The following is an 11,755-nucleotide window of genomic DNA, read 5'->3' as shown; positions in this document are numbered from 1 at the left end:
AGGTTTAACATTGTACTTTAACACAGTTTTTTTCATTCGATCAAGTTTTTTACTCTATAAATACAAATAACTTTATTTTTTCTCCCTTACATTTGAAATGTGTCTGTCTGTCGCCGAAAAAGTGAAGGCTGTAAATTATAAGACATAATTAAAAGATTCTCGGAGAGCAGCTTTTTTTGTTTGGTGCAGACTTTTATACATAACAGATGGAAATTTTCATAGTTTCCAATTGCAGGTTAAAGTTCAAAAATTAGTGATAAATTTATCAAGAAATTAAACAAAACAGAGTAAGTAAGTCGCTAAATATACAATAGAGGTCATGGGATCACACATCGCTCATCGGTAAGAAACCTGCATACTTAAAAGTGTAGACCGGGAAGCTAATTTCAACCAAGTGTATTCCATGGTCTTTAAATGGTAAATTGAGCAACCACATCTTAATTGATGGCACTCTTTTTTGGTCCTAGTCAATAAACAAATTTAGTTTCAGTTTTTTTCTCTCTTTTTTTTATTGTAATGAATGTATTTGGAAAGACGTTAATAAGAATAAAATTTGCATAGTATCACCCTGCGTAGCCTACATTGTATTTTCCACTGCGTTTCAATAGCAACTATGAGGAATCGCAGCCGACGAAGGGAATCGACCGTTTACAGTAGCATCCCCACAATTTAAATAAAAAATTTGATAATGAACCAGCCAGATGCTATTGCCACCCTGTTCAATTATGCGGAACAAATAATGGATCGTTTGATGATGATTGGGGGTTTTTACGGTCTTGACTATCCTTACGGATCTCGCACGATCGCCCCTTACGGGGATTCTGTTAGTAAATGCCTGTTAGTAGTTGGAGGTAGCGGAGCCCAGCCATCGGGATACCCGACCGAAGAACTCAGTCAGAGTATGTCCTACTAGCGGCTGGGCTGCTATGTTGACGCTCTGGCCTACTCCGAGACCCCACGTGGGTCCGGGAGCGTTTCCCCACTCTAACTGTTTGGGAGTACGTCAACGTAAAGAGTGTAGTGCGTCGTTTGTAAAGGGACACATTTTATGTATGTTTCAACAAGGAGTTAAGTATAGAAGGATTTGCATCTCGTAATTTATCGCAGTATCTCGCGTGTCGAGATTTCAGAATACTCGCCACACCTAATTGTTACCTATACTGCTATTGAAGTCAAATTTAGGTCATATAAAACATTGATATCACAAAAACTTGGAAAGCTTTAGGTATAAACGTCGTTATATACAACCTCAGGCCATTTTTCTTTATCAATTTAAAACAAATTTCATGATGATCGTTCGGGTTCTGAAGAAGAAGTTAGAATTTTAATTTAGGATGGAATATATCCCGAATAATTCAGTCGTTATATTCCACTCACTTTCGAACGCATATGCATTAACTCCTGAGTTAGAGAGAATCGATGACGGTGAGGGCTTGAATTATTCGAGTTAAGATGGAATACTTTTCTCGAGGCGTGACTCCGGCCGCCTTTTTATATCAACAGTTGGTTAAATAAAAAACGTTGATATCACGAAGAATGTCAGGCAACAGCTATAAAATTTCTTATATACACCCTCAGACTATTTTTGTTCAACTTAAAAAAATTTTTATGACGAACGTTCAGGTTTTGAAGAAGGAGTACTTTGAAATTTAAATTAGGAGGCAAACAGCCCTCGAAGGCTGGACTACGAAGTCAGGAGTCAAAGCCAAGGCATATAAAAACCATCACAAATGCAGGGAAAGCTACAGCTATGAAACTCCTTATATACATCCTCATACCATTTCTTATCAATTTCAAACAAATTTTATGACGATTGATCGGGTTTGGAAAAAGGAGTTTGAATTTTAGATGAGGAGGGAAGACTGCCTTCGAAGGTAGGACCAGGTTGAAAATTTTATAAGAAATTAAGGTCTCGAATCGAGGTATTGATCAGGACAAAACGTTGAAAAAATCTGGAGGCAACTTGAGGTGGGATATTTTAATTTTTTTTCAAACCATATGGGTCAGAATACCTACATTTATCGTGATGAAATGTTGAAGCGATGGAAATCGTCCGCCATTAACAGTGTACACTCAACATCAACGAAATACATCCCACGCAACATATTTATTATCGTACTATGTAAAATTGGGCGATCGAGATTCCACTCCTTACTATTTATGAATCCTTGGTTTCAACAAAAAAATAAATAAAAAAAAAAATAAACACCGATATACTCCAGACTTAGGCTAATTGTGTTTTCTCATATGATTTCAATTGCAACTTTGAGCGACCATGCGTATTCATTCACCTGATCGGCGTCATAGCAGACTTGTAAAATTTGCTTATATATAACGTCAGAGGAGCTTAGCTTGAAAATGGCCAATCAAAAAAATATAAGCCCTCTGGTACCATTCAAGCAGAACAAAAATAAATCGTTGTAGAAATTTAGTCAAAAAAATATTACGACGACGATGAATGACAGACGAGGACATAACTTTAATGAATCTCTAGCCAAAGAAACGAAAATGAATTCACGCATTCCTTCAAGAGATGGTATATTTTAAATATATCTGCTCATCGTTGCATATTTTTTTCAAGCTATTTTTCCTCTTCTTTTGAAAATTTCGGCATTGCTACATGTTCGTGAAACCATGATGTATGTTAAACCGCCAAACTGATGTAGTACTTTTATTTTCTGAAACTTAACCCTAATCTTTCATTGTTTTTGGTATGTTAAGGACTGTAATTGAACTCCGATATTTTTGCAGAGTATAGAGTTATCCTTGATTGGGCATTTCATGACACATAAAAGGAAACTATTTTCTTTTTTTATTTAATTGAAGGTATATCATTTTTCAATTTTGAAAGGTTTATTTGTCAACGTACTTCACTTTCACCATATCTGTTCTTCTCATTAAATATCATACAACAAAACTGTTCAAAGATAATTTTTCGCGACAGCGGAACCTAAACAATAAAGAAACATATTTTGAAAGAATCGTATTTTCCGTTGACCCTTGACTTCTTGATTCCTTTTTGTTTGAAGTAAACATGATAAAGGTACAAGTGTGATTTTTTTCTGATATGTTTGTTGATGTAAAAACCTAACCCGACAAGAACTTGCATATATCTAAATGTTATTGTATAATTTTCCTATTTTTAAAATTTTTGTTTGTTTTTTTTTTTGTTTCAGTCCTTTACTGGTTACATTTTAGACTAGTTCTACAAAACTGGAGAACCAGTCAGTGTAATATATATTTCAAGAGAACCAAGACTCTTAGTGGAAAACAAAAAGATATATTTCAAGGATAAAAACAACTTTGTGAAAACTGACTCGCACAACAAAAAAATGAAATAACATGTCTACCACAGTACAAAACGTCCGTGTAGTTACGCCAAGCTCTAGCATAAAGCATGAGTTGTGATACGAAAAGGGATGTTGCCACAGGCGAAAGGAAATATGACAATACAGTATAAGAAGTCCTCGAGTTTGTTGTATAGTTGGGTCATGAGTTTCCCCTTTTCATCGATCTGATTTCATAGTGTCTGCAGTGTCCAAGGAACAAGGATTAGAGAGATTGTCATCTACATAGCGAGTATCCAGTTAATAGTTACGAAAGAGGCTTGATAGTACAGAACCAGCTATGAAGTGTTGTTTGTATAGATTATTGTGGAGTTTTGGATCTATACAAGAACGGTGGATCCCAAGCATTGTCTTTAGTAGAGAGACCAAAAGAGGATAATAGAGATAGAACGGATTCATGATTTTCAACTATCTCTTCTTTGGAGAGTGTGGTTGCAGAATAAATCAAATTACTGCTATTACTTCCTACGTCTTCCTCCGATAACAAGCATCGGATGTAATCCCTTTTGCAGACAATATCAATGTTGTTTTGGGCTTTGTCTGCTGGTACGGCAACATACCGGCATTTGTCATTGATAGTGGGATCTTTGGAAACTGATGTAAATTGACCTATTTAGATCTCTCAGATTAAAGACCTCATAGCTTTCATCAACTCTGACAGCAAATCTAGGTCTACTTGTTCTTGTTTTATCCATTTTCTTGCACAGTCCTTCACAGCGTGTATTTCCAATTTATGGAGCGTCATTTGCGGTATTTCGGATCTTCAGCAATGACTGTACGGAGAGGTTCGTTCTCTGTGATGTTTAATCTCCCGTAATGACGTGACCGGGAGGACCAGTCTTTGCAAGAACAGGTGGTTTAATCTTAAAGTTCTTAATCTTGAGGTCATGCAATACCCTTTTGTAGTTGAAAATTTTGAATACAATAGCTTAAGTATAAGAATATGAAATAATCGGTTTGGACTTGTATTTGAAATACGGCGGAATTTTGTTTTGTAAATTTTGTTCAGTTTTTTGTTCTATTTGGAGTTTCGTTCCCGGAGACCACTTATAAATTCTTTTTTTCAATTTACTTTTTTGTATGCTGTCTTGTTTTTCTTATCCTTAGTTCTTATTGTTTCTTATTCTGCTGTCTATACATTGTGTACATAGATCGTCTTTGTTTCCTGTCTTCCTGTTTTTGCCATGTCTTTTGATTATTATATTACCTGAATTCTTCGGTATTTATGTCGATATTTGCAAGTATATAAAATAAGGGTCAATGACTATTTCCAATTAAAGACACCTGGAAGGGTGTGCTTATTTTTGGAAACAAGGTTTGCAGAGATAAAACAGAAACATAACTAAATTACGTAATACTAATAACATTAACGGATACTGGTATCAACTGTTGATTAGAGAAAAAAATGCATATCAACAAAACGCCTTGGGGCTTTACAAGCCGTCGAGAACAAAAGGAAAGCTTTTATTACCAAATTTTGAGCTTTCTAATTCTACAGTGATAGTATCAAGTATTGTCATTTTTACAACAAGTGGGAGGGTTTAGATTCACATTTTCGGAAACATACTTCTCTTTCCTTTTTTCTGAAGTTTTCGACAAAACATAATTTTAATTCCATAAGTATCAAGTTACAGGGAGAAATTACAGTTATGCAGGGGAATTTTTTTTTCAAGAAAAACCCATTAACCAGATCGTCGGGATTGTGTTCTCTGTCTTGGTGTTTCCGTTTAAAAAGAACGCCAAAATGACGCCAATATTAGACCTGCCTTGTTTCAATGGTGGTACATTATTTTATCTGTTTCCTTACATTTCCTTGTTCACAAAATTGATTCTATAGTCATAATGGTCCGAGCCTTAATTCAGATATGTCGTTGGGAAACGGCATAATATCTTATGGGAATGGCACATATTCAGGGAACGATATATCATCTTGAGGTAACAAAGTAAACGTTCTTGAGGGAACAAGATAATATTAATGTCGAAACTACGTAATATCTTGAGGGTATAATATACGTTTCTTGTGGGAACGGCATATCATCTTGAGGGAACAAAATATTGTATTGAGGGAACGACATAAAAAATGTTTTTGTCACATTCTGCCATCATATTAAGGCGATTTTTCATAGAAATAACAAAATATGAATAATCTTATTCATCATACGTTATGTCAGAGCTTGCTGAAACTACGCAGTCTTTTTGTATCGCGCTAGACGTCTTACAATTAGGCTGCTGGACCAGGGTTATGTTGCTACCAGATTGAAGTCATCACTACAGAAGTTTTATGGTCGTCATCATGAACTCGTGGACGTTACGGTGTAACCATCTTGCACCATGAAAACTGATTTCAACGTGTCATAGTTTTCCTTGTATCTTTCGCTTACCCTGGACTTGACTTTTTATTGATATTACTCGGCGGGTGTTTCTAGAAAAGCAGAGGAAGCTTACCCTCCCGGTGCAGCTGGTCCATGCTCCCATTTTTAAAGGGAGTCCGAGTTGCTCATTTACTTTTGTCACTTTGTATGTATTTTTTTGGTTATTTAATGTTCTTTGTTGTGTATGTCTGTTTTCCATGTCGAGTCTTTGTTCCTGGATTACATTCTTTTTATTTCCGCTAAAATCTTGGTTACCTTGATTACTCTTATTAAACTTTTATTAAATACATACTTCGAAAGTGAACGTCTGGATCAGATATGTACGGACTGAGGTAAGAGATGTATTTTTTTTATCGACATCTAATGCTATAAGTTTTATGAAAGCTTGAATTGTGTGCATGTGCACATTTTATCTAGATGAAGGTAACAAATACGATTGTTATCTAACATCGAAAATAAGTGATTTCGAAGGGTAACCGGTTTATTAATGCTCTTCTTTTAATAGAACACATACGTAAACGTATGATGCGAGAAAAAAAAAAACAAAAACAAAACAAAAACAAAAACAAAAACAAAAACAAAAAAACAACTTTATTGAGAAACTTACTCAATTGAATTAAAAACAGTTTACGGTCTTAAAACTATAAAAAAAAAAAAACGCACGATGAAACGTTACAATGTCAATTTTTAAATGTTTACATCAATTTACCAAAAAGTCTCTGAAACCGCCTATCATAGCATATTCGAGCAATATGTTTACCAAACATATGTAGTTGTACTATTTTTATCCCCTAATTGTCCATAACCTACTGTATTGCACATACCTTGTACAAAGTACATGTATTCAACCTATTATACTAGAATGCTTAACATTTTATAAAAATCAAAGTTCAATGTTATTATATATATAATTTATAGATGGAAATATTTCAATAATCATCTGATAGTTTAACTCGCGTGTCATGATATGATGATGTTAAACTAAACAGAATTATGCAATTTCTGGAAAGTGGAGGTGAACAACATTTATAATTTAGGATTACGTCATCATACTAAACGTATATAAACATCTGACATGAAAGAAGAACAATGTGATTTTTTGCGCTCCCGAACTTCTAAAAGGTCAACTACCAAGTACATGTACATGTATTGTGTCGCCACTTCATTAATAGAGAGTAATCTTACAACGAGAGAGATTCAAATAGTCCAAGGCACCAAGTGAGAAAATAATTTGCCAGACACCTTTTAGTATTGCTGGAGTATGGCAGTAATATATCAGATACTTTGTTTATAAAGTATTTCTGCATATTGCATGCGAGCGCAAGTTGTGCAACACTAACTTCCACAGTGCATATATAGTTGAAGGCGGGTGGTAGATTTTGTTTAAAATAATATCTGGTCACATGGTTGTAATTTGTTGTATCAAATTGATAGAATTTGTAATATCAAATTAGTCATATATTGTATCAAATTATTAATATCTTATATTAATTTATTAAATCTGTTTTATCATATTTTTATGGTTATTGCTTAAATACACAAATCAAAGCTTCACAATAAAAGGAATCAAGTGTCCATGGTTTTGGAATCTTCAATTTAATTGAAATCATTTCTGACACATATTTGTGTTATTTTATGTTTGTTGGAATTTTTTTTTTTATTTGATTTTTGATTTTTGTATTTTGTATTATATAGAATGGCAACCGATGGTCTGCCAACATGGGTTACAGAGTTGTTAGAGAAGGGTGAAAAAGTAGAGGTATGCCTAGAATTGTTGAGAAACATGCAGGCGACAGAAAGGGAAGAGAGGGCAGCCGAAAGAGAGATGAGAAGGGCTGAGATGGAGAGGGAGGTAAAGTTAAAAGAGCTAGAACTTAGAGAGAAAGAATAATCTCAGGGTGTAGCACAACCTCAGACAAGTTCACATTTGAAATCAAAACTTCCGAAGTTTCAGGAAAATCAAGACCCAGATATATTTTTGAAGTCATTTGAGAAATTAGTAACCCTACACAAAATACCCAAGCCAGAATGGGCCCTTAGATTAGTCCCTTTACTTTGTGGGAAAGCTTTAGAAGCGTTTTCTAGATTGTCAGAAGAGGACAGTAGAGATTATGGTCAAATTAAGACTGCTATTTTATCTAGATATGAGCTCACTGCTGAGACATACAGGGAGAAGTTCAGAAGTGCCCGGCAATCTTCTGATGAATCATTCAAGGAGTATGCCGTCAGATTAGTAGGTTTTCTTAGGCACTGGCTGGAACGCGAAGAGATAGGTACTGACTTTAGTAAATTTATTGATTTAGTAACAAGAGAACAGTTGATGGTAAGTTGTAGTCAAGAGCTCAAACTTTGGATTAAGGAGCAGAAACCGAAAACTGTTGACGAGTTGATAGAAAAAGCAGAGGTATTTCAGCAAGCCCATAAAATCGAACATGTTAGTTCTAAACCACAATCATATATGAGAATAAATACAGATCAGGCAAAGCATCAAGGTAAGAATTTTCAACAGAAAGGAAGACGACAAGAGACTAGAACTTGCTTTATTTGTAAGAAGGTAGGTCATATAGCACAAAATTGTTCTTCAAGAGCAAACAAGTCCAAAGAGAGCACGAATAAGCAAAGTAAGTTTGGTTTATGCATACAAACACAGCAGGGTCATACAGTTGATGACTATATCAGTGGTATAACCGTTAAGTTACCGGGTGTTTCATGTAATGGAGACAAAGTGCAGGTACATGGTCTCGATATAGTTGAACAAGAGTTTGACGATGGGAGACATCCAATCATGTTTATCAGCAAGAAACTTTCCGGATCTGAATGCAACTATGCAGTGGTAGAGAAAGAGTGCTTTGCTATCATTTGGGCGGTAAAAACATTGAGAAATTTCCTTGAGGGTAAAGAGTTTACTATTAATACAGATCACGCTCCTTTACAGTGGTTACAGAGAATGAAAACTACCAACCAACGGTTACTACGTTGGAGTTTGATACTTCAGGAATTTAAATATAATATTTGTTACATTGCAGGCAAGACGAATATTGTTGCAGATGTGTTTTCAAGATGTGATGACGTTTAGACAACCCCTGAGTGTTACAGAATTTTTTATTATGATATTCATGTACATTTTGTATTGTGATTTTATATATATTTCTTACAGAATTTTTCTGAAGTTTGTGTTTTGGTTGGACTTAATGTTCTTTAGTCTTTAGGAAAGGGACATTTGTAACAAACTTCAGTTAATTGTCGTTTACATTTTTTCCATACAGGACTATTTAAACTATCCTAGCTTTAAATACCACTAACACCGGTAAATCGAATCAAGTAGACCTTTTGTGAAATCACGAGATTGTACACGTATAGAAATTTAACAGGTGAGTTTTATATCAGTCGGCACATGGTCATTGAGTGAAGCATTGAGTTTGGTAAAGTAGCAGTGGGGAATTATAATTGTCAATTCAGGACATGGATATCTCTAGGCTAATGTTTACAGTACTCAGGGGTTTTTAGACCCGGTTTTGGTGTGCGTCTTGCACATAGCTAGAAGCGTCGACCTGTCGGTGATAAAATGGTTATCAACCTGATGTTCCCGAGATGGTGTAATAACGCCTAGAGTCGGTGAAGTAATGTCGGTGATTAAAAAAAAAAAAACCGTTGGAAAGCTAGGAATTGGAGCACAAAGTCCGTTATATTAATTTGTAAATTAACCGAGAAGTCCGTGCTAGATATGTTCGTTTAACCAGTCATGGCTTACTGAATACAGCATTATAGTGAAATATATATCATCTGGTGTTCTCTTCGTCAATATAGAAATCTACAAAAAGTGTGTGAAATTAGTCTATATTTCGTCCAGTTATAATTATAACAAAAGTCCAAGGGAAACAACCCATTTCATTCGTTAATTTTACAGTACATGCAACGTTCGACCTTACCGGCAGGTGTGCAGAAAAAATGGTGGTGTGTTGAGACTGTGAATCATTTAGTTTATATGTTTATTTCATTCCATTATATTTAGTTCTGTCTTGTGCGTGTATATTTAGTTACATTTATGTTTATTCATTTCATGATGTCATTTATCTTGAATTTACTTTAGTTTGTTTTGTTTATTAAATTTGTTTTACATTTTTTTGTTTTATATGACATTGGCCACTTGACAATCCAAAGAACTTACTTCTTTACAATAATTGTGGGAAGTGTGACAGGGGAGAAGTGTGAAGGAATAACGTTCTTATCCCAAAATTATCTGATGGCCGCTGTCCAAAGTTTGACAATTTTCGCAATTTAAATAGCACGAGGATGTGATAACGAAAGTTCCTGCCGGTTTTGCTTTACTAGCTCAACACAAAGAGGTTGTTGGTTATTAGCTGTCCAAGTTCTTGTTTGTTAAACCATTCGTTCTAACAACTTAAAGAAATTGAATTAAATGCCCGTTTAATCAACAAAACGTATCTGAATAATCTTCAGCATACATTTATAATTTGTTGCTTTCATATATAATATCCTTATGTTGGGAATGATTCATTGATATTTGTAAATTTCTGTTTAAAATTATTTTTTTACATTAGTAGAAGTGAATGAAAAATTATGAGTTTTCGAGTCAATTGATAACCAAGTTAAATGTAAACCATTTATAACTGGAAATTTATGATGTATCTGAATTAAGTAAGCATTCATGATATCAAACATTAGACGCATTGTGCATCTACAATAGTTACTATCTTAAAACTAGAAGAAAACTGCTTTTGTGAAAGTTTTCAGTAGGAAAAATATTTCATTCGAAGAAAATCGTAAAATGTCTGTCATTAAGAAAACAAATGAATGCTATATAAAAGAAACTACTGCAATAAGTTTGTACAAGCCGCTTTAAGCTAAAAAATTACGGGCACAACTTTAACAACTTTAACTTGAACATTAAGTATTATATGGGCAATATAGATTGAATTTGTTCATTTTTTAACTTATATGCTTGGTAAAGTAAATTAAGGCTCCTAAGAGCCTGAATCGCTGGTTCAATTTTTGCCTTCCAATGGCAATAACTCTAACATGATGGAGTCGACCTACAACGTTAATAACCCATTAGACTTTAGTAAGCCTTATAAGAATTATTTCATCAAATAAAAGTTGTTTGTATTACATAGATAGCAGTGTTTTATCGAATGTTCCCAGTTAATACATTTCGATAATTCACACTGTGAAATTCGGTAATTTCACTCGCGGACTTTCTCCAGTATAAAAAGGTCCGAACCTGACAGCAGATCGGACACACTGTTGTCTTGAAAGAATTTGGTGTCCACAGATATGAATCTTAGCACATTCACATTTGGTATGGAAAGTGCCCCGACCATTCAAACAAAAAAGTACTCAATTATACGTTCAGTCTGCAGACCATATATTCCAGAACAAAACATCTAATTATTTCAAAATAATCAAACCATGTTATATCACTTTAAATGATATATTTGACTACAACGACAACGAACCACATTGTACTATATTAAAATGTGGTATTAAAAATTGCAACATTCTTATAATCGACTCTTACTTCTCTAGTTCCCTTACAAACAAAACCTTCCATACAAGAAGTCACAATGACTTGAGTTGCAAATCAACAAACCTAACATATGGATTAGAAATTCTAATTCACCGACATATGCTTGACCGCATAAGTTGCATTCTAATTTAGAATGCAACTTATGCGGTCAAGTATATGTCGGTGAAACACAAGAACGGTTAAACAAAAGAATGTGCGGTCATCGTTCGGGAATTAATACCACCTAATTCCCGACAGTTTATCAACCTTTTAATCAACAAGAACATTCAATCCTTTCTATGAAAATTCGTATTTTAGAAAACAATTACCATCCTACGAACACTCCCGTTCAAACTATCGTAGGGAAAGAGAGGAGTACTGGATACGCAGACTAGGTACTGCAATACCTTACGGATCCAATGACAACATCAAAAGTATAGGAAACCTTTCAAGCCAATATAACAATAGCATAAATGTGATGAATTATTTGACAAAAATCCAAGACGGGA

At 34.5% G+C, this 11,755-nt stretch overlaps 1 pseudogene across 1 annotated transcript; it reads left to right on the top strand.

Annotated features, from left to right (window-relative positions):
- Positions 1 to 7,415: 7,415 nt before the first annotated feature.
- LOC148629129 (uncharacterized) lies at positions 7,416 to 9,833 on the top strand (annotated as a pseudogene). Its single transcript, XR_015915058.1, has 2 exons — positions 7,416 to 9,090; positions 9,217 to 9,833. The product of XR_015915058.1 is annotated as an uncharacterized LOC148629129 (transcript).
- Positions 9,834 to 11,755: the final 1,922 nt, after the last annotated feature.

This window comes from Perna viridis, chromosome 1 (assembly GCF_037379345.1).
Source record: "Perna viridis isolate PV_CMFRI_1.1 ecotype Kerala chromosome 1, ASM3737934v1, whole genome shotgun sequence".
NCBI lineage: Eukaryota > Metazoa > Mollusca > Bivalvia > Mytilida > Mytilidae > Perna > Perna viridis.
The sequence above is the reverse complement of the archived record's forward strand: the minus strand, read 5'-3'. Positions and strand labels throughout refer to the sequence as shown.